The sequence below is a fragment of the Camellia sinensis genome, chromosome 2 (genome assembly GCF_055761805.1).
Source record: "Camellia sinensis isolate YWXY chromosome 2, ASM5576180v1, whole genome shotgun sequence".
In the NCBI taxonomy this organism is placed as follows: domain Eukaryota; kingdom Viridiplantae; phylum Streptophyta; class Magnoliopsida; order Ericales; family Theaceae; genus Camellia; species Camellia sinensis.
Window position 1 is genome coordinate 59,616,066 of NC_138962.1, and position 24,506 is coordinate 59,640,571.

Sequence of the window (24,506 nt, forward strand, 5' to 3'; positions counted from 1 at the left end):
ACTGATGCGTTTGCCTCTTATACTTTTCAGCCTCCTTTCCAGATTCCCACTGTGGGAGGTGTTCCAGCTGGACGTTCTATTCCTACCAGAGGAGATGGCAGAGCATACCCCTGCACCAAGGCGGGGCGCACTCATGTTGGGAGTAGCTCACGGGCACCCGTCCCTGATGATGATGATGAGTCCGAGGCTGAGGCAGAGGTGGAGGCAGAGTCGTCCGAGGAAGAGACCGGAGACGGCTCGGGCTCAGGCTCAGAAGACAGCGCTGATGATGCTCCTGGACCTTCGTCTAGGAAGAGGACTAGGACAGACTTCCAGGCCTGAGATCCTTTATCATTGATCCAGATTTTTACTGTTTTTTTTTTTTTTTTTTTTTTGTGTTGGTAGCTAGAGTACCTTGTACTACCGCAGGCAGATTTTTATTTCCAAAACCATGTACTTGAAAAAGATGATGAAATGAAACAAACCTTTTGTTTGAAAAGGTGTTGTATTTGTTCATTTCATATATTGCATCGCATTGCATCATGTTACATCTCAAACGAAATAAAATTGATCTGTTGTCTGAAAATTGAACACTTGCATTTGTAATAATCAGATAACGAACCAGCCAACAGCAAAAACAAACCATACCAACCACTGCACATTCTGAACACTCGGCTCATACTCTACTGGGGATTAATCTGCATACAGCTCATAACACAGCGCTTGAGTCATTTTACACACAGCGGATCCTGAACAAACAACCCAAATTTAACAAAACGGACCATGAAGGTTGAATCTACTGAAGTTGAAGCACACTCAGTGCGATCTGAAACCCAGAAGCTTCAAAGAGGCCCAGGTTTTCCTGTTCACACTTTATCGGGGGTGGACCCTGCAGTTGTATGAAAGAACCAAATCATGTTTTTGCACAAATGTGGAGGATGGTACAGCATTCTGAGCACAAAACGATTAATTTTTGAAATTGAAGAAGGTTTTTTTTTTTTTTTTTCAAACCGGGGTGTTGAGCCCACAACTAACTCAGCGAGAAAGACTCAACAGCGAAAATCAAAAGGTAAACTACCTGAACACAACGAGACACACTCGGAAAAGACTCAAAACAAAGGTTGAAGTAAACAAAACAAAAGACACGACATACCGACGTGCGTAAAGAAAAAAAAAAGGAGACTTTAAATCACAAGGAGCCAGTTCCTCCGGGCATTATCTCCCACCCTTTCTCATTTGTGATTCTCACATCACCCGGCCCTCAGGCTCGGTTTTTTTCTCAAAACCCTTTGGCTCGCTTTTTCTCTCAACTTACACCTCTCTATTCTTTATTCTCTCATTTTTATCCCTCCCCAGGATTTTTTAATGGATAAATAGGAAGTTGTGGGTTCACGCCCGACATGGTTAGCTCACGGCTGTTTCTTCCAGTGGCGCTTGGTCAATGCCCCAGGTAAGGGAACAGAGTACCTTGATCCCTTCGGATTCGTGCTTCGCAATTGGTTCGATACCTCGTTGCTCGGAGGTTGAGAGAGCTTTCAGCCCTTTAATGACAGCTTAAGTTGTGCCCTTCTTGGCAAGTATGTTGGCGATGGGGGAAAAACAGGAAGCCTAACTCAACCGTGCCCCTAGTTCATCATTATGACCATTTTTGTTTTGGTTTTCTACTAAAACAATTTTGGCCAAGATGAGAGTCAGATTAACATACTTGTTCAATTTTCTGATTTAAAATCATGCAAATCAGGCTATGAGCACTGAAAATTTTCCTTTTTTGGGTCCCAGAAAATGGTCCAGTTTTGAAAAAAATAAAACAATTTTCGAGAAAACTAGTAATCGTCAGTAAAAATTCTCAAAAACTATTTTTGCAAACGGCCGCCGCCCAACGAGCGCGGAACTCACTCTCGAGATGCATAACCTCGGATCGGAGGCAATGGAAAATTGCCCCTTGTTTGAAGGACGCTGCACGGCAACAGAAAGTTGCCCCTGGTTTGAACGGCGACTCATGGCAACGGAAAGTTGCCCCTTGTCTAAATGATGCCATGGCATATTGTAAACAGTCCTCACTAGTGATGATCGCGACCGAACTCTCTCGGATACAGAGAAGACGAAGATGGTCAAAACCAATATATGGACACAGTCACTTTGAAGGTGTTGGGGGCTGGACTTCGGGATGAAGTTGCCTATGTATCCGATTATCACAACCGAACTATCGGATTCGGGGAGGGCAAGAATAATCAAAACCATTACATGGACTGAGGCGCTATGAAAGCGTTGGGGGCTAGACTTTAGAATGAAGTTGCCTACGTATCCCAAATATGGGAATCAAGCCTTACGTAGTTCCGGTTAAGGTACACTCGGGTATTAACCTCTCCTTTTAGGCTTTAACTTTTGCCAAGGCGCCCGTTGCGGGTTTTCAACCTTGCGAGCTTTGTTTTTCTTTTCTTTTCAATTCTCTTTTTTGTATCTTTTGCATTTTTATTTTCTTTTCTTTTCTTCTTCTTCTTTTTTTTTTTTTCTCTTGCTCTAACTTTTGCCTGGTTTGCCCTTCTGGGTTTTCAACCCAGCGAGCCTCTCAAAGGGTAAAAGTGTAACAAGTCCATGCCAAATGGTTTTGAGATTCCGAAATCATCTGAATCCAGGAGAATGGCTGTTGTGTTGATTTGTAGAAGGATCCATCACGGTTGCTTCACACGCTTCTTCCGGTGAGATCTGATCTTCTTGATCTGATTTTGGTGCCTCTCGTTTGAGGGCTGCTTCCAATCTGGCCACACAGGCCTCTCTTGATGGTCGATCGTTGAACACTCCGAATTGTGGTTCAAGGCTTTAAAACAAGGGCTCGAGTCTTGAGGCTGAGAGCGATCCTAAGCTGCACAATCTCAAGAGCGATCCCACATAGGTCTTCGCAGGACTGCGCAAAACATTTTGTTTTTGAAGGTTTTTAAAGAAGCGACGAATCGCTCGCGCTGAAGATAGTGTGGAACCAGTCTGGATCAAGCCAGGGTCCTTCTCAGTACTCACGCTGACAAGCATGATTTCAATCATTAAAGGCTTAGCACGTCTCTCTTTCTCTCAATTGATCAAATTTTTGCAAAGCCCGAGGAATTTCTTCCTCTTTGTTTTCACCGCAGTGTTCAAAAAGTTTTGAAAAACTTAGGTCAATGCAATGATTTTCAGGGCACAAGAGAACAGGTGGAATGAACTGCTGTTCCATTCAAACCCCCTGGCACAACTAATTCAGAATAGTAGTAAACATGGAAACACAATAGCCGCAGTCGTTTCATTCAGATTCCCTGGTTGCAACTGGCTCCACGATAGAGACAGACTCAAAAGAAAAGCAAAAGGATAATTACAAAATGGTGTTCGAGGCAACAGCTCCGGAATCGCCGGACATTCTATACAAAGGGGACTGACTCGCTACAACAAGACAGACCCATAAGCAAAAGGACTGACTCAAGACAATGAGACAGACTCAAAACAAAACAAAAGACTGACTCGACACCCAAACCAGAATTTTCAAAACTAGCATTCGCAGATGCTCCAAAAATGCGTGCCAGACGCCACATCCAAAATACGCCGAGCGCCGCCCGCAGGTGGTCCAGCCCCTTATCACAAACTTGCAATACCCTCGAAGTCCAACAACTCAGTAGTAACAGACTTTGTTGAGGTAGGCGGGAGGATGACCTCATTGTCGATCAAATCTTGCACTTCATGACGAAGGCAGAAACAACCATTGGTACCGTGACCGGACTGTTGGTGGTACGCGCAGTACAAGGTAGCATCATGCGAGAGAGGGAGATTCTTTGGGAGAGGCCGAGGCTCGAGGGGTTTAAGATGCCCCTTTTTAGCCAATATTTGAAATGCCCTAGACAGAGGCATGTAGAGGGCATGAAAGGCTCTGCGCCCTCGAGGCAGGTACTTTGAAGTCTGAGGGTTCTTGCTAGACGCACTAGCGAAAGGGTCGGCAGGCACTACCTTGGCTTTCTGATCCTTTCCTGGTACAGGGTTAGGGATGACAGGGACTGTCTTGGCATGACAGGGCCCATCCCAACTTTTTGCCCGGCTTGTACTGCCTTTGGTTAGAGTGGGGAAAACATCATCCACAGCCTTAGCTACGACTGCGAATACCTGTTGTTTACTCATCCCCTCGGCTTTCAAAGCCTCGACTGCCCACAGCAGTTGTTCAATGGGATCGGCATCTGCCTTCATTTTGTTCTTGCCTCTGGCCTCAGCCTGATCGGGGGTTTGGGTTACTACATCAGAGCGAAGCCCGGTTGTTGCTGACACGTCGTTGCTGTAGCTGGAGGCAACCTCTGGTTGGCTGAGCTCGATCACAATCCGCCCCAGTAGCGGGGGTTCCTGAGCTCGATCATAATCCGCCCCAGTAGCGGGGGTTCCTGTGGTATGAAATTCCCGGCATATGAGGTGGTTGGTGGCGAAGCCGACATCCCATAAGCAAGATCAGCCACAGACCTCTGAAGGTCACCGATCATCCCTATCAATTCAAATGTGGTGGGCTCACGAGCCTGATACAACTGGGAGGTCCAGACCGGGTGCACGACAGGCGACCTGGGTGGATGCGGTACATCGACATTGGTCTCGCTTTGCAGAGTGATTCCTTGGTCTGATGCGGCCGTCATAACCACAATCTCCTTTGAATTCTGTGTCATGATAAGTTCGATGTACTGAACGGTGACTGACGGATCAGATATTTGCCTAGTCTCAGCAAGGAGGAACATTAGCTATTCTGTACCAACTCTCTGAACTGAAAGAGAAAACACGCAGCATTTCGGACCAATCAGAATGGACGCTAGTATAGTTGAATAATTGTACTCTACCACTAATCACTTTTGCCCGAAATCACTGCCCCCAAAATACTGAATCGGATACCCACAGATATAACTGATTCTCATAAACACTGATGCTCGCAGGCCTGACACTCAGACTTCCGAACTGATATGTGTGTTCCCCTGCATAGATACACTCTAAAAACACATAGCAAGTAGAGAGAGCCAAAACACCCCTATGGAGGGGTAGGGTTTCTCTGTCCTATTTTTGTCAGGAGCTAGGGTTTCACTATACACGCAGCAGTTTTCAAACAACCTAACATCGGGTAAGCAACCTGTCCTAGTTTGGAATGGTCACTATGGATTTCGATATGCACTAGGTCGAATGGTCGAAAAGGGCGCCCCGGTAAAACCGGGGTTTGTGTTCCCATACTGTTAGAGCCCACAACCGGTCAGCCTTATGGCATGCTTTGACAAAGTCAAGCCTCTGGCAAACCGTTCAGGAATGGCAGATGGCAAACTCGGTGTCCTAGGCGCACCAATGCACATGCAATGCAAAGAGACACATAAATGAAATCAAAACAGGATATCACGAGTTCGAGTCAAGCTCTCTAATCCCCAGCAGAGTCGCCAGAAACTGTAGACGCACCCGCATGAGGCCTTCGTGCTACAGTTCGAACTCAATTTGTGTCACGGTTCTTAATCTGAACCAAAGAGTCCAAATCCGGCAAATCGTTTTGAGAAACAGATTTTTGAAAAGAAGTGCCAAACATGGACTGCTTTGCCAGATACAGAGTCGCCACCTAAATATTTTTTTATGGGGGAATTTAGAAAACCCTGACTCGGTGCCAAAGGCCACGTGTCCATCATTACCAAAGTTGTCTCGACTCAGGAGCTTGGGTACGATTGGGGAAGGTCAGCTATGAGCTCCCTTTCTCGCCCGATTCGAAGATCGGCCTCTACTAACCATGATATCCATTTTTGAAAACGTTATGTGTTCTTATTCCATTTATTAACCTCGAATTACTATGTTATGCGCGCAGCAAACAAGTATAGACCAAATCGCCCAAATTGGAACAAAACATTGCATGTTCGTTTTGAAGATGGTTTGCTACTCACAAGTAGGCTAAAATGCAGGTTTTGCCACCTTCAAGTGGGCTTTTAGAAAAGATGGTTTTGCCACTATCTAGTGGGCTTAAAACTCACAGTTTTAATGCATTATTCCAATTTAGGTAATTCGACCTCCACCCACAGGCATTCAAGCAGTTATATCACATAAGCAGCTAGCCTCATGGTAATCATGTTGTTATGGCAACATTCACACGCATGCAGTATGCTAAAGCATAAATGCTTACCGAGTACTCCAAGCCAGAACAAGAACATGTTAGCAATTATGCATGATCCAATTCCATGTTTAAATGCCTAATGCAATGCATACGAAATGTCACTAGAGTAGGCTCGGCTAGTCTATATGTGAAAATGCACAAGTAGCATGTATTCAAGTTAGATTTGAAATACTTACGCAGTTAGTATGATGCGCCGAGCCTGGTGTATGCAATACTGATGAATGATGCACGCATGCATAGCATAAGGTATGCTAAAGTAAACATGTCCTAATACTAACCATCAAAAGCAGGTAAGTAAAAGGGAGAAAGAAGTGGGGGTTGGAAGACATGCACACACGCACCCACACTTATTACAAATTTGCCCCCGCTCGGAGGGACCAAAAGAATAATACAAATTAACTAACCTACAAGCTAATTAATTATTACAGACCAATTAATTAATTAACAAATTAACTAATCTAATGAAAGCAGTAAACGACCTCGGGAAGAGGGCCCAATGCAATGCGCACTCGGCTCAGCTCGGAAAGTCACTGCCATGCACAAGTTTGCCTCTGCTTTGACTGTTCTGCTTCTCTGAAAATTGCACAACTCCTAAGGTTGCTTCTCTGAGTGTTGTGGGACACTACCGGCTGAGTGAGAACTCCACCGGCCATGGAGAATGGTCACCGGCCACAAAATCATGCTCTCGGCCAAAATTGTTTTGCCGGTCGGCACAAAACACTGCCGGCCGGCCAAATATTCCTGCTGAATCTATTTTGACAGGAGCAGAGGACAGGACTTGTCATGGCAATGTATTTCAAGCAAATGTGTGCACCGACACATCCCTTGTCATTTTTGTGACTCCAAGGGATACGGCCCTTGGTTCTCGGACCACCAACCGCGCATTTCAATGCGTGATGGCCCAAGAGACCAAGTTGTGCATTTTCATTTCAAATGTCATGCAATGCACATAAACAAACAAATTGAACTCAACCTGTATCACAAGCAATTCAAGAGACCAAGCATGCATGCTAGTACAATGCAACCTAAGCATGTGAGCCTAAGTGTGTAACATGGAGATGTAATGCACAATGCTCACTAGGCATGCAATCCATGCAAACTAATCAAGTATGCAATGTGCAACTCAACCATGCAAACATGCAAGTCATACAAATATGCTAACAACTTGACAAAGAGGATGCATACCCAATGCAGGTGATTTTAAGCATGCAACACATGCAACCAAAGCATGCAACCATGGAATAATGTAATGACATTTGAATGGCATGCAAGGAAGGGACTTACACTAATTGGACAGCCCTAAACTAGGTCCAAAATAGTAGCCAACGCTATGGAAATGAGGGCCAACACACACACACACGTGCACATGCTAATGGGCCAACACTCAAGCATCAAACATGCAACCTTCAAGCACACTTAAAAGCGACAAAACATGGATTAATGGCATGCACATAAAGCTCTGAAAAAAAAATGTTATAAAGGTGCCAAACCAAGTAAATAAGGCAAGCCAAACATGCAACAATGGTCCAAGACTTAAGGCAAGCCAAAGGGGAGGTAAACCAAGGCTAGGTCAACCAAGCCTCACAAGGCCAAAGGGACTTAAAATAGGTCTAATGCAAACCTAAACAAAGCTAAGGATGTACTTAGATGGCATCTAAGTGGTCTAAAAATGCAAGCATACTCCAAGGCCTAAACAAAGGGCATAAGGCAACAACCTTTAAACACATTAAAGGGGGATCAAAAGCAAGCATGTGGGCACATCATGAGGTCTGAAATAACATGTCAAGTGGTTCCAAACCACTGACACAAAGCAAGGATGGCATGCTAGAAGGGCCAAAGCTTAAGGCATACAAGAGGGATTACATGGTAGCTATACAAAGCAACGCATGGATGACTCAAACGACTTAAAACAGTCCCTTAGCACATCAAAATATGCATATAAGCTTCACAAAGCTTGGTCAAAACACAAAAGCATGGTAGTCTAAATGCTATGCATGTATTGAGGCAAATCATGGCATTACAAGGTATGTATGCTAGACAAGCATGGTGTACCAAAACCAACATACAACAATGCTATATTATGACATAATAAGCCTGAAAATCAGTCAAGGCATGGTCGATACATACTCAAACTATATGCTCCCTCAAGAGGCTAAAAATGGCCCTTTTCAAGGACAACAAGGAGAGGGGGTGGCCCTCTCCTTCCTAGGACCTCAAGGCACCATCCTCACCTCTGAAATCCCTCAAGAGTTTAGTGGTGAGGAGGCCCAAACACAATGGTCCCGGAGCTCAACCGAAATGGCACAAAACAAAGGCCAAACAAGCCTTAAGAGGGGTCAAACAACCCCAAAGCTTAAAACACCCTTAACAAACTATTTAGAGAATTCAAAAACAAGACTTTTCTATGTTATATGCTAAGCTCAAAAATAGATGCAAGATAGACTAAAAAGCTTTGCAAAAAAAGGGGTAAAAAAGGACAAAAGTCTTACCCTTGTAGCACAACAGCAAACCAGCAACTTTTGGACCAAGAAAAGGCTTCAAATCAACCCAAAAAACACCTCCAAGGACCTCAGCCCAATAAAGGAAGTAGAGAACTAGGTGTTTGTATACAAAAGTGCAAAGAAAATGCACTTTTGAGCACAAACAAGCCCTAAACCTTAGAGAGAGAGGCAGAAAAATGTAGAGAGAGAGATTTTTTGCTCCAAAAATCCTATATCTCTTCCTCTTCCTCTTTGTTGTGTCTCTCCTCCTTTAAGAGAGCTTGATTGATATAGATACATATCAATCTACAGCTCCTCAGAACACCCACGTCCAGGTATGGGCTAGGGTATGGCCTGGAATGACAGCTGCCAGCTGTCTACAGAAATATCTGTTGAAAACCACATTTGGCCGGCCGGCTATCAAAGTGTTCGACCGGCAGTCAAATTGGCCGGCCGACCATCACATTTGGCCAATGGCAACAAGACACAGCCGGTGGCCTCAAGCCACGGCCGGTGGAGTGTAGGGATGTCCCAAAAGCCATTCCCTGCCCTCCAAAGCAAAGACACAAGTGTTTGGTGCAAAATCAGACACAAAATGGTCGAGCCAAGAGATCCTGAGGCAAGGCGCGTAGCCGAGACCTCCAGGAACTCAAGACGAACACAAACATGGATGATCACCGAGTGTTCAAGCGGTGACGTCCAAGTCTTGAGGACGGTCAAAAATGGGGTGTCTACATGGTAGCAACAGACTACTTCACCAAATGGATAGAAGCTGAACCCCTTGCCAAGATTCGAGACGTGGATGTAAAGAGCTTCATATGGAAGAACATCATCACCCGGTTTGGGATCCCAAGAGCACTAGTTGCAGACAACGGAACACAGTTTAACAGTAAGCTAATCAAGAGCTTTTGTGCAAAGTTCAAAATCAAGAATTATTTTTCCACCCCAAGTTTTCCTCAAAGCAATGGACAAGCAGAAGCATCCAACAAAGTCATCTTGGATGGAATTAAGAAGAGGCTACAAGCAGCAAAAGGAAAGTGGGTGGATAAACTGTCAAGTGTACTCTGGGCATATCGGACTACGCCAAGAAGATCAACTGGGGAATCCCCATTTGCCATGGCTTATGGCATAGAAGCAGTCATTCCTCTAGCAGTCAGCATCCCAGGAATCAGAACCCAGGGAGTGAAGAATGGGACTAATGATGTATTATTAGCCCGAGATCTGGATCTGCTAGAAAAAAGAAGGGAGAGAGTTGCAATTTAGCTGGCGGCATACCAACAGCAGCTTGCCAGGGCTTATAATACAAAGGTCAACCCAATGGAGTTTCAAATTGGTGACCTTGTCTTGAGAAAAGTCATCGACAACAAAAAGGATCCCAAAGAGGACAAGCTTGGCCCCAATTGGGAGGGACCCTATAGAATCATCTCGGTACTGGGCAATGGGGCATATCAGCTTGAAGATAATAAGGGCAAAGAGTTGCCAAGGCCATGGAATGCTTACAATCTTAAGTTTTTTTATCATTAAATTTTCTTGTTCTTTGTTATTAGCCGAAGTAATAAATAAAGCTTGATTTTTCACACATGTGACTGATAAAGATAGTTGATGATGTTTATAGAATAACATGCATAATGAGAACCCAAGTGGAACTTAAGTTCACATTAGGGGGCAGAAAGTTAGAAAATGGTTCCTGACAAGGTAGAATATACAAGCAAAAATCAGTCTAACACTTTTTGAAATTTATGAAAAATTTACAAGTTGAAGTTAGACCGAGATCATGTTTAACACTTGTTGAAATTTGTGAAAAATTTACAAGTTGAAGTTAAACTGAGATCATGTTTAACACTTGTTGAAATTTATGAAAAATTTACAAGTTAAAGTTAAACCGAGATCATGTTTAACACTGATTGAAATTTGTGAAAAATTTACATGTTGAAGTTAAACCGAGATCATGTTTAATACTTGTTGAAATTTGTGAAAAAATTTACAAGTTAAAGCCAAGGTTGTATTAAAATAAGTACTTATGTACTTGTTGATATAAACCATTGGTGGATATAACCGAGGTATTTCACCCCGAGAAGATTACACAGTTAAGGTGTACATTAAAGATATGCAGAAATATTCTAAGTATGAGAGCCATACAAGAGCAGTAAAAGGAAGACAAACATACAAGCATTCAAGAGAAGAAATTGTATTTACATTCAAAAAAGGCACATCGGCCACATTAAGAGCTTATATTGTTTCAAAGAAAGGAAAAAGTACAAAGAAACACGAAAAAAAGAAAGAGAACATCAAACTAAGATTCTTCAGCACCGCTGGCAGGTTGGGTCTGGTGCTCGGAAGACTGCTGAGAAGACATGTCGGCGGCCTTCTCAGTCGCGAGCTCGGTGTCTATATCCTCAAGGGTTTGGTCAAGGCTCTTATCGGCAATAGGCGCGTCCGACGTTGCCTTCTCAGGAGTAGCATCTTTGGGAACCTCCTCATCCTCCTCATCTTGAGTCAAGTCTAGGACTTGTTCATTTTGAGTAGGGGACTTCGCCCCAGCAGCTTCCTTTGACTTCCTCACCAAAGCTTCCTCCTCAGACTCAGAATCGTTGTCGGATTAGCTTAGAATTGGAGGGAATGACAGGGCGAGGACGTCGGTGTTCCTGAGAGGGGAGTCCTCGGGGATTTCAAGTTTTTTCAGTAAAGTCATTCGACCAAGGGTGAAACCCTTGTTGCATGCCTGCTTCACCTGTTTCTCGTAGTCCGCCGTGACATCAGCTACCCCCTCATTGTATCCCTTCTCATCGGCGGCCTTGAGCTTGGCGTCTTTTGTGGCCAAGGCATGCTACAGCTCTTTCTGGGCCTCGGTCGTCTTTTCTTCGGCCTCTTTCTTCTGGGCCTCAAAAACTTTATTAATGGCCTCGGCCTGATCTTCCAAAGTCTTCATTTTTGCCTTGGCCCTTTTATTGATCTTCTACAGACTAGCAACCTCCTTAGTCTTGTCGGCCAGTGCCTTTCTTGTCTCAAAAGATTGCATTGAAAAGGAGTGGGCATGCTAGATTGCCTGAAGAAAAATGGACACAGTAGAAGTCATTAATTTTCTAAGTATGAAAAAGAGAAAGAAAGAAAAATTACCAAATAAAGGGCCTTACTTTAGCAAAATGCTGCAGCATCAAGGCAAAGTTTTCATACTCAGTCATCTCAGCATTACGGTCAAGATCCCTAGGGAGGAGCAAGGCTGTAGTAAGGGCAACACCGACGTTGATGTCGTCGGCACTATCATCGACTTTGACCGGCCTGTCCTCTAAAGTAATGGATGGAGCCCAAGGGGCACCCGACTTCATGGAGCCCGACGTTGTGGCTGACTCTGACCTCGGCCTTTTAGACCAAGTTGATTGAGACACTTTGGCATCGGCGGGCCTCTTCTCGGCAGCAGAAGAGGTCTTCTCACTCTCAGCCAATTTTGAAATTGGCAAGGTGTCCTCAGTACCAATCTGAGTCACCGTTGCCTTTGGCTGAGCCTTCTTGAGTCTCTTTTGCTTTTGCTTGGGTTGAGGCTGGGTTTGTGCTGGTTGAACGTCAACGTTGGCAGGGATGCTGGCTAGGAGGTCTTTAGCGACTGCTTTCTGGCGGCCCATCTCAGTAGCAAAAATAGTTCGTCGTCGTCATCAGCGTTGAGATGGTAGGATCAGTTGTGGAGCTGAGGTGGATGGCTGCTCTGCTGGATCTGAGGTTGACCCTTGATCTGGCCGAGATGTTGAAGTAATGGAAGGAGTAGTGGCAGATAGAGGAGATTGACTCTTCTTCTTCTTCTTTGGAACGTCGGGAAGAACTGACTTGTAAGTAGGAATGAAATTGAGCAGCAGGAGGGCTCTCTGCTTGTGGATTGGCAAATCCAATAGCTTCTTCAAGTCCTTGCTAGGGAAGAAAGACTGGCGAAAGCCCTTTGGTGACTGAGGAAGAACTGCAAAAAGAAGAGCACAGACATTAGAACAAAGTATTGAGAACTTTAGAAAAGAGAGTAAGAAAAAGTGACACTTGGCCCTTACCATCTCCTTCCCCGAAAACTGTTCGGCTTAAAGGATAAAGGTGGAGGTCATCGTTGGGCTGAAACTCCTAGTTGCCCGAGACGATGAAGTAATCGTCTCCAGCACCCTTGTTTGAGTCTGGGAGGTCGGCAATGAGCTTGTACTCAGTGGACCTCGGCTTGAGATAATAGATGTGGCCTTTTTCCGATTTCAGGTGACACATAGTGTAACAGTACTGGAAATCGGCAAGAGTAACCCTAGCATTCTCTTGTTTGGCTAAGGCTATTGTACCGTTGATAACTCGGTAAGAATTGATGGCAAGCTGCATTGGGTTCAATTTATAGTAATGAAGGACTTCTCGGAAAAAGGTGTCAAGTGGAAACCTAAGTCCACACTCGATAAATGGCACTACTGGAAAAGGCATGAGGTTCATATCGGGCATGATGGAGTCATCCTCCCCAGCCAACCTCAGATGAACGTCGGCTGGGATGTCAAACTCCTGCCTAAAGTGTTCTAACTTGGTCGGGGTGTCTACCCTATGCTTCCACATACCCATAACGTCGGCTTAAATTGGAGGAGCTGGATTTCATAAAGAAGGTGTTTTGAAAGGATTATAGGGACCTCGGCAAAAACCTAAATATGAGATGGGGTAAGAATTTGTGGGGATCGGTTTAGTTTTCCCTAAGATTCGTATGTTCTAGGGCAAATCCTAAACCTAAGTCTAGGCAAACGGAGATTGAAGGCAAGAATCTGGAGAAAATACAAAAAACACAAACAAGAGCAATAATTCAGAGCCAAGAATAGTGGTGAATCATCAAGAACACTGTGACAGAGTGTGTGCAAGGGTACAAGGCCAAGAACAGTGGCACAAGTGAAACAAAATTGTGAGCAATGTGTGTGTTCAAGACACGAAATGGGCAAAAGCAAAGTCATGAACATGCTCAAATACGTGATTCATAAGTCAAGAACTTGAGCAAAACGACAATGGTAACGAATAATAAAGTAAAGCTTTTTTCAAGAACTGAAACCAGGAGGAACAGTGGCTTACCAGAAAAAGTGAGGCCGGTGTGAGGATCGTCGAAGTCAGACAACGGTTGTAAAAGCGACAAAGTGTTGAAAATCATGCCGGAGGAGGTGAATACAGCAAGTTGCAGAGCTAGGAAAGCTTGAACAATGGTAGATCTTGGGGAAAAAAGCTAGAGAGAGAAAAAGCTTCAGAAATGATGATGAAGAGTGAAAAGACAGGGGGACGAAGGAAGTTTTGTCAAAACTCGAAACGGCGGCAAAAAGGCAATTAATGTGCCGAAAACAACGTATGGGTTAGACGGTGCACGCAAGAAAAATTTGACTTACAGGCATGTATCAAGTACGATCCAGTAAGGGGAAGATGCGTGGCTAAAACGGTTGAGTTATTATGCATGACAGCTCATACGCGTGAAGGAACTCTTGGAATTCTGGTTCTTTAGAAGACATGTCAGCCTGTATGAAGATCTCGGCTGAGGAATTTGAGCAAACCTGGTTAGTGATTCTAAAGCATTGATAAAAAGCAGACTATAGGTCTTGGTCATACTGAGTCAACGAGTTCTTACTTCGGCAATGAATAAAGAAGCGACCTTAGCCGACGTGTTAGAAAGAAGAACTGATATAGGTTCCATCACCTCAAGATGCCGAGGTAATAAAATCTAGGGGGTAGTTGTGGAGATATATTTTATGAATACCAACACGTGGCCAAGGTGACGCCGATGTGTTAGCCGGGGTGCCACGTGTCCTGGTCGTGATGTCGAGGTGATCTCGGCTAGGTCGAGGTTATCTCCGAAGATATCGGAGTCCGGGATAAGCGGATAAGGGACAAGTGTCCCAAAATGAGAAAGGACTTCAGCCTGGATAAGGATAAAGCTCATAGGGAGTTTATCTTTATCTATTGGAGAGTCCAAGCTAAGCACTAGGCAGAAGTCCATTGAAGCTAGGCTTCTATTGGGACTAGGATTGTGTTAACTATAAAAAGAGAGACGCCCCCATAGGTCTAAGGTACGCAATTTATACTCAGAATAGTGAATTAAGCACTTTTGATATCTTTGAGAGATAACTGACTTGATCGTCGGAGTGCCCCCGGGTGGACGAACCACCGCCAGAATCTTTTCTTTCTGTTGTAGGTCATTCAGGCGCCATCTATTCCTCCAGTGCTCTCCAACTGAATACTGAGTTGGCAGTGTGGTTAGAAATTCACTCACACACAAACAATCTTTAGTTGTTTAAGATTTCTATATCGATAAGTACTCATCTTCTGATGAGTTTTGCATAATATAAAACATTAATATAGTGTTTGATTAGTATTTGTCAACTGCCATACAAATAATAATCTATAATTGCATCACATGGCAATCTTGAGACCCACATAATTCGTGTGGTGATTTTTATTCCCTCTTAACAATCATAAAAATTTTATGACTCAATTGTAGAATTATCTCTTACAATCTTGTAGAAATTTTCAACTTGGAGTGTTGACAGATGACATATTAGGATATCTAAAGTAACACTTTCTATCATATCTTCGCAATCATTAATCAATCATATCGCTTATATATTATTGGATTTAGAAAATGGATTTAGAGAGTGGGCTTGTATATCATTTTCTTTAAGTATATATGTGTGGACAAAGAGACAGAGGAGAGGAGAACGCATTGATAGTTGAAATAGGAAAAGCTGATAAAAAAAGGATAGTTGACATTAGGAAAAGAGAAATAATGGAAAATAAACAGAACAAAATCCGTCTAAATAAAAGAATTTAAAAAAAAAAAACATGTGTTTTTTATATCCTTAATCTATGAGAAATAAATTTTAAAGAATTTTATATATTAAATTTTTTTTTTTACATGTGCTTTTAACATTACACAATTATGTTTAGGGACTTATAACTAAATTTTCTTAAGTGGGCGATAAATGACTGTAAAAACATATAGAAGAAGTGAGAAATAAAATAAAATTATATTTTCTTCCTAAAATTGGCGTGATTATATGTCAATATTTATTAGATAATTTAACATCAAACTATTAAAAAAAGTTGTGTAAATGATTGATTTGAGTGAAAATTCAAACAAATTAAAAATAGAGACTAAAACAAGATTTAATATACTGAAATTCTACAATGGAAAATTTTATTTTATATAAAATTTAACAAGAATGATGTGGCAATGGTATTCTTGGAATTATAAACCAAAGCGATGGGCATTTAGACTAGACACATCATTTTGTATGAGTTTTTTGTAATGAGAATCACATTTTTTTTAGTGGTATAATGAAATGGAGGGTGTAAAGAGATAAACTAATGGGGTAGGTAGAATCACTTTTTTTGTATAAAAATTCTGTTTGTATAGCATTACTCTTCTATAATACACACTTTCTTTTGGGGTGTATAATAGAGAAATGCCTCATCTCTCATTTCATCACCCCCAGTTGTACCTTTAATGAGGTGGCAACCAATAACAACCAATCAATTCTTTTTAAAGTGTGAAACCACTTCACATGGGAGTGAGCCATGTAATTAGAGACGAAATTAGGGGTGCAAAATTAGAGGGTTGTAGCACCACTCGTGTATACTATATGCATTAATTATGACAATTGTGGTTTTTAATTATGACCTATTGTAGTGTTGGTTATAGCTTGGTTATGACTTATTGTGATGTTAATTATGATTCATTGTGATGTTTGTTATAACCTATTATGATTATTATTTAGATTGTCACAAAAAAATGTCTCTCGTTATGACTTATTATTTTTTCTAGTTACAACTCAAAATAATTTAGTTATGATATTTGTGGTAATCAATACCTCAAATGTCATAACTTACATATGGTACACACGCCAAAAGAGATATGTAGAGTAACATGACCATTTAATATAATATATAATATATAATATAAAGTACAAAAATAACAAGTGTAATTTACTCTCTCTATATATGGATTTAGATTTTCAGTCCACTATTTAGACTGGAGAGTCTAGTTTGGTTCATTTGGGGCATATTTTGGATTCACTTTATTGATCTAAACTATTCAATATTTAGTGTGAAAAATCTAAGTGATTCGTGATTTAGATCTAGATTAATTGCAACAATTCCCAAACAATTAAAACTAACAATCTAAATCATCTAGCACGTACGAAAGTGATTTAAATTGTTGCTTTAAGCATAATAAATCAACACAACCGATTTTTATGTGGGAAAACCACAATTGGAGCACCTCCAATTATGATTAAAAAATCACGGGCAAAATGTCACTAATCAATCCATTATGAAAGAAAGAAAGAATACAAATTTTACCAAACAAATTACCCAAACTATGACAATTTGTCTTCAACAATCTGTATCTCTTTCACCATAGCCTTCATCTCAGAATTGATCAGTTTGATGTTGAATCCACAATATCCATGTCGAATAAACGACTACGCACAACATCAAACTTGTAACAATCCCGACTTGTGATTAGCTGACTAACCATGATTAATTATGCCTAATAAGTAATTAAGGTGAAATTCTGAGGAAATTGCATATGTGTTGCATTATTTGTGCTAATATCTGTCTAATATAGAAATATCTGTTTGGATTTCTATTTTGTTCTGTGAATTGAAGGCCTTATCAGTATCCGATCACGAAATTGACTTGGTTTATGTGTTATTTGAAATTTTTACAACATTGTAGTAGGTTCAATTGAAAGTTGATTTGGAACGATTAAATTAGATTAATTAAGGCCACTATGATTAGCTTAAGCTAAATTAATTAAAAACCACTAAGCAAGCCTATATACCACTTAAGACACATCTCATCTTCATCCTTATGAGCCCAAAAACCTGAGAAGAGAGGGAGAGGAAAGCTTGAGAAGTGAATTCAACAAACAAGGAAGGAAAGAGAGGGATTGCTAAACATTGGAAGAGAATTTGGAGGATTTTAGCACTCTAGAGCATAATTGAACATCTAAGGTGAGAATTCAACCTTTAGGTTTGAGTTTAAGTCATTCCATACATGTATTCAAGAGAAGTAAGCTAAGTTAAGCAAGAATTGAACTAAGAGGTAGAAAGGAGGAGCATCTCATGCATGCATGTCCATTTGAACAGAATTTGAATTTGATTTCAAAGAATTCTCTCATGCATGTGCCCATCTTACCTTTATTTTGAGAATTCATCTTGATTGATACTATTTCATACCAATTGATCATGTTTTGGAAGTTTTGAAGTCAAGACAACACATGCATGTTATGTTTTTCAAAGAATTGAGCTTAGTTTTGAGCATTTGGCATGCTTTTGGGCCTTGATTTCATAAAATGATCTTGAATTCTCAATGTTTTCCAAGTTTAAATGTGTTTTCTCAAGTGTTTGGCCCAAAAGGATGAGTTTTGTAGCTTTGAAGTTGAGTTTGGAAGCTTGGAAGTGAATTTGGAAATTCCAGAATTTGACCTCTCTGCTCGAGCGACAGATCCTGTGCTCGAGCGGCCACCTTTGTTTTTGCATCTCTGCTCGAGTGACCAGAAGTCTGCTCGAGCGTGAAATGCAAGCTCTCAGAAGTTTCATGTTTTCACAGACCGCTCGAGCGACAAGAGTTGCGCTCAAACGAGGACCTGAGTCTCACGCTTGAGCGACTGTCGAGCGTCTGTCGCAGCGTGAAAATCACACAACCAGTACTTTTTCAAAGTTTGCAGACCGCTCGAGCGAAGGAAGTTGCGCTCGAGTGGGACCCTTGTTTTCAGCAATTTTGGTTAAGTGTTTCCAGGTGCATTTTGACATCCTCATTGCATCCTAGGCATTCCTAGGCCAAGAATAAGACACAATATTGAGAGCGAAGGCTAGAAACACACTAAGAACAAAATGAAATGAGTTATGTACAATCCAAGCGTGTGTTTCAGTATATGTATCTGTTATCATTGGTGTAGGTCACGCACCGTGAGCGGTTGATCCATTGGTTTGCTACCAAGCTATCTTTGAAGCTATCTATGAGTAATAACTTAGTAAAGCTATGTTCGATATGAAATACTTTATGAATATTATGATATGATATGAATTATTTTTGAATGATAGAAAAGAATGTGTTGTGATTACATGAATGATGATCCACTTCTTTGAAATGTCTTTGTGGTATCCTTAGCGGAGGCCCTCGCCCAAGGGAAATAATACTGTGGCCTATGGTCATGAGGACCTCGCCTAGGGGAGATAATACCGTAGCCTAGGCTCTTGCCCGGGGGAAACAATGCCGTGGCACAGGCCCTCACCCGGGGGAAACAATATCGTGGCCCACGTATGAGATATGATACCTGATACCGGAGGTTCCAATGTGGAACTTAATAAGCTGGACCAAAGAGATATGCTTAATGCTAATGGATACACCACTCATGATATGAATATGTTTATGATTCTATTTCTGATACGAATATGGTTATGCTTCTGTTCAATAAGAGATTTGAAGTTATATTTGTGATGGACATCATTCATTTAAATCATTTACTTTGTTATTACTCATTGGGCTTCCGCTCACTATTTATATTATGTATGTAGGTGACCAGGCGCGTGACCAGGATCAGAATTGAGGACTTGGCGTTTCAGTTTTGTCAGCCAGCCGTTGTGCCTCCGAGGAGGTTCCCTTTTGTGAGCGAGTCAAGTTTATATAGCTTGTGGTTAAGACCTTGTCTTCCTTTGGGTATAAAACAACTTTTCTGTTATCTGTATATTGGGCTAAGTCCCTTTTGGCTATATCTGTAATGAATGTGACGAAGACTATTGCATTATGATGTCATGTATATTGGTATAAAGTTTAAAAATTTCTATCCGATATATGTCTCCACAGCTCAATGGAATGTGTATGTTTCTATATTTACTTCCACTGCCTCTAATTATAAGTTATTCTGTTCAGAGGCCTTTGGTAATCCAAGAATTACTAGCTGGTTACGGTGCTAAACCCATAGGGGCGGGTTGGGTCGTGACAAAACTCCTTCGAATACTCCACGCTTGAATATCCGGATTCCACCAAAGAAGAACACTCTTAAAGTTGAACAATCAAACAACTCTTTGATGTATGCTTTTTCAAACCATGATTTTAATACTCAATCAAACATCAAAGAAAATTAGCAAAATAGCCCCAGAATAAAATCCTAGAACCCTCAAAGAAGATCTGGAAGCCGTGCTCTAGATTCGAAGCAAACTGCAGCTTTATAGTAGTTGGAATCGCGATCTCCGCTCGAGCGGTGACACTAACATCATGTTCCAAACTAGGGTCCATGCTCGAGCACTGAAACTTATGCTTGAGCTTAGAGTCACACCTCATAGTATTTTTGCAAACAAGCCAAAGTACTGAGAAGGTGAAAACTCCGCTCGAGCGCAGCTTTCCCTGCTCAAGCGAGAAGACCAAAACAGAGAAAAAATTACAACTCAATTAAACTAAGCTTACTTGCGGAATTGGCAATAAGTAGGGACCTAACAATCTCCCCTTTTGTCAATTCTCGGACAAAGCTTTTCTAACAATTTTTTCTAACAAACACACACACTAGACACACTAACTAACACAATCAAAAGCTCCGACCTGTCAAAAACAAAAACTACAAAACCACAAATACCGATTTGATTGAGAAACACTTAGAAACATTTTGAACAATCCACTTGTGGAAAATACCAAAATACCACACAAACCAAAACTGTGGAACGAAATAAGATAACGAAGAGCAAACACAAATGTCTAGCAGTTTTAAAACACAAATGTGACCAATGTTTAGGAGTCTAACACAAAAATGCCCAAAATACTCCCCTTTTTTGTCCGGGAGACAAACCAAACAACTATTCAAAACAACTATGCAAAGATCAAGGCAAGATAAACAATAAAATAAAGAAAGACAAAACTATGCAAAGTACAAAAAACTGTCCAGAATGAGAGAAACTCAAATCACTGATCCGACAATGGTAGATATAGCGACTCCGATTTTGACCCGACATTTTATTATATTCCGGACTCGGGCTTCATGGTTTAATGTTGTTGTTCATCTCTTATTCCCCTTGTTGTTCCTTGGATTGGTCATTTGGATTGTAGTTGTGTTTGGAACAAGTTGGTTGCTTATTTTTCCAAACCTTTATTGCCCAGATTTTTGCTCCTCCGCTCGAGCGGCCTTTCTTGTGCTTGAGCGGGCTTTGCAATTTTTCTCCTCCACTCAAGCGGGATTGCAAACTCTCAGTATTTCTTTTGCAGACCTGCAAATGCTGGAAGAGTGTATTCGACACTCGAGCGTCTCTTCTTACGCTTGAGCGGACTGCGTGTATAACAGTCCGTAAAGATGACCTTTTTCATCACTTTTTCATTCCTCTCTCTCTAAAACTCTCCAAAACCTTAGATTTTGAGTTTCTCTCTCTCAAACTCATCTTCTCTCTACTATTTCACCTAGATCCATTAAGTTCTCTACTCTAGTGTCTTTGAGAAAAAGGTGGAGCACGCCGAGGGCTCTCATTTGATCCAAAAGATTTATGTTTGAGCGTCCTTGAAGTTTCTCCTTTGCTCCTTGATGTTCTAAGCTTGAGGTAGGGATTTTCTATACTCCTATATGACTCTTAACTTAGTTATTTGTTTTGTATAAACATCTTTGTGAATTTGAGAGACTTTGAACAAACCTAGGGTTTTGGGTTAACATCAAAAGAGGGGTTTGCAAATGGATAGATTGAAAATGGTTTTGGGAATGAACATGAGGTTGTATTGTGACAAAATAGTTGATTTTGGCATTTAGGTTGATGTTTGGGAAAGAGAGAAGTTTGCCCTAAAATGTTTCAAATATTTATTTTGTGTAAATAAATGAAATTGGTATTGTAAATGTGAAATTGGAAGATGTTGATATAAATGGTGGAATTTGATATGTATTGTCACTCATCAATGGAAATTTGGATAATTTATCTGTCTTGAGATTGTATACCTGTTTAGAAATATCTGTTTTGGGCTAACAATAGAGGATAGCTATGATTGTTGTAGAAATTGCATGAGGATTAGGTAAATTGAAACTAATTTCTCACCCGTTGTCATTGAATATGACTATGTCTTTAAATACATTGTATATATATGGTGTTTGGGAGGAGATAGCGGATGTACTCCATGTATGATTATGTCTTTAAATACATTATAAATGCATGATGTTTGGGGAGAGATAGGGGATGTACTCCATGTTCGGGAGAAGATAGGGAATATACTCCATTGAATTAAGTTGGCTGGAGCGTCCAGAGTGAAAGTCCCGAAAATCACGATTATATATGGGTGCCGATTCCCACGGACAAAATGTCTGTAAAATAGCAAATAGAAGTGATTGTATGATGGTAGTACTGGTAAAGACCTATTGATTTTTATTCTCAGTTTGGTTGTCCGAATGAAACGGAACTGATGTCATGAATTGAAATAATACAGTTTGTACTGCATGGTTTGCATAAGAATTATGAAACAATTTATCAATGACATTGTAATTGCAGATTACCCTTATATCTTCGTTAAGTTTCATATGTTGTATTGGATTATTTCTACTGGGCTTTAGCTCACCCTATATGGGAAAACCATTTTTAGTTGTTGGTGATATGCCTCTGCCAAGGGCTTAGCTTGGGAGGACTGTGGAGTTGAAAGCTCATATTGTTTATTCTGTTTGTATTCTATATTTCTTATTTGTACAAGCCTAGGGCTTTATTTATATTGAGCTTATAACTCACCTTTGTTGTACCCAAGTAGTGGCTTGGAAAGATGTAAGCCATCTAGGCATATGACTATTTGTGTAACTTCCATTTTGTTATGAAGAATGTATATTAAACTCTGATTAACGAAAGCGTGTCGTTTCAATTATACTACTGTTTATGGGATGGATTTATTGTATTTATTTCGGGGCGTTATAGTAGAGGCTGCTGCATCTGAAGCAGGGATAAGATCTGAGCGAGATGGATGGAAGACTGAGCAACAGACTCATCAATTCGGCCAAAAGATGCCTCCATGGCAGTGAGCCATGCGTCCGTAGAGGTCTCCAAGTTGGTGAGACGGGCATCAAAGATGTCTATTCGACTCTCCATCCAGTCAAAGTGGGACACCATCTCATGCTCAAACTGTCGCAGCTGGCCTCTAATAGAACGAGCCAAAGGAGGTGGCTCCCTCTCACCTGTAGCAGCGGCGTCATACTTTGCCTCCTTAGCCAGAGGATCTTCTCCTGCACCAAAACTACCCACCCCAGAAGGACCCCCCTTGACATGTGACTAACTCTGGGAGATGATCTTTTTGGTGAAGGGTTTGATAGGGAAGGCAAACTCATCGTCCTTAAAGGTAAGAACCTCAAATTTGGTGAGAAGACGGTTAATAAGGCAACCGTAATGAAGACTTAAGGATTTTGGCTCAAATGTGGCTACCATTTTTTGGATAACAAGGGTGGCAAGGTTGATAGAAAGATGGTGATCAATGCAAAGAGAACAAAGCCTTGGTCTTGATTGATTTCAGAACTATGGATGGTGACGATGACATTGGCACAGACAATTAGGTTAAGCAAGCAGAACCAAGGAAGGAGTTGATTTTGTTTGATCAAGGCTCCCTTGATCCCAGTACGGGGTGTACCACACAATGCAGTGCCCACCTCGTTAAAGTCACAAGTGGGGTGGACGATGAAGGAATAGTGACACGGAAAGACACGGCCTATGCCTAAAAGCTCTCGGATAAGATCGGGTGTAATGGTAATGGACTTAGACCTAACCCAGGTCTTAAAAGAGAGGCTTATATCATCAATACCTTCGATGTTACGATAAAACTCCCGGACCCAGTCAAGGTTTTGACAACCAGAGAAAGATAGGACCAAGTCACCCCCCAATGGATCAAACAAAAGGCGAATGGGTATGGACTCAAAGGTGTTGGGTTGTACATTGCGCTCTAAGTGAACAGTCCTAGAAATGTAAAACTCTCTAAAAGACTTAGCTTTTTCAGCGGATGGAAAGCGATCGGAGTTATAATGTGGGCAGTTGGCCGTAGACTTACGGAGTTTAGAAGTGGACATGGCTAAACCCAAGAACAACCAAAGACAAACACCACCCCCTAAACCAAAACCAGAGAAAAAACCATTAGGCACAAAAAAATATTAGTAACATAGCCAGTAATAACAAAATGCAAACCCAAAAGTTATAAGTTACCAACACCCCAATATAGCATTATTCATAGTACCAGAAACAAAACACAATAATTCCAATACGAACCAAAACCAACAATACCAAAAAACAATGTGTAATAAATAAATGCCGTTAGGAACCATGCATTAAGAATCACAAGGTTGGGACAGTAAAAACAAAAGCAGTAGAAATATATTCCAATAGGCTCACACATAAACGAAAAAACAAGGCAAAAAAATAAGAATAAAGCAACAAAAAAAAGAAGAAAGAAAACCAATGCTCAATCCAATTAAGACCCAATCAAAACCAAGAGCAACACAGAAACTATTCAGACCTACGGTGGAAGTGTGTGATCAAGAGAAAACCAAAAACAAATGAAGCCTAAGCTACCCCACCCAAGTCTCAAAGCAGATAAGAATAGAGAGAGACAAAAAAAAATATCAAGAAAAAGAATGAAGAAATACCTGAGGCAAGATGGACGTGTGGAGGAAGAGAAGAACACACACTAAACAATGAGATCAAAAGGGAATCGCGAAGGGTGAGAGTGCACGAGAAGCCCTAGGAGAGAGAAAACACAATTTGGAAAAAATGGACTAAAAAGTCGAGGGCTGGGTTTAAAAAGCAATGCAGGCCGCTCGAGCGAAAAAGTTGACGCTTGAGCATGCTCTTTTAGGCGCGTGGCTACGCTCAAGCCAAGACTCATGTGCTCGAGCGCAAAAAAAATGTCATGACCCGAACCCGCCCCTATGGTTTAAGGTCATAATCGGCCAGTAATCAAGA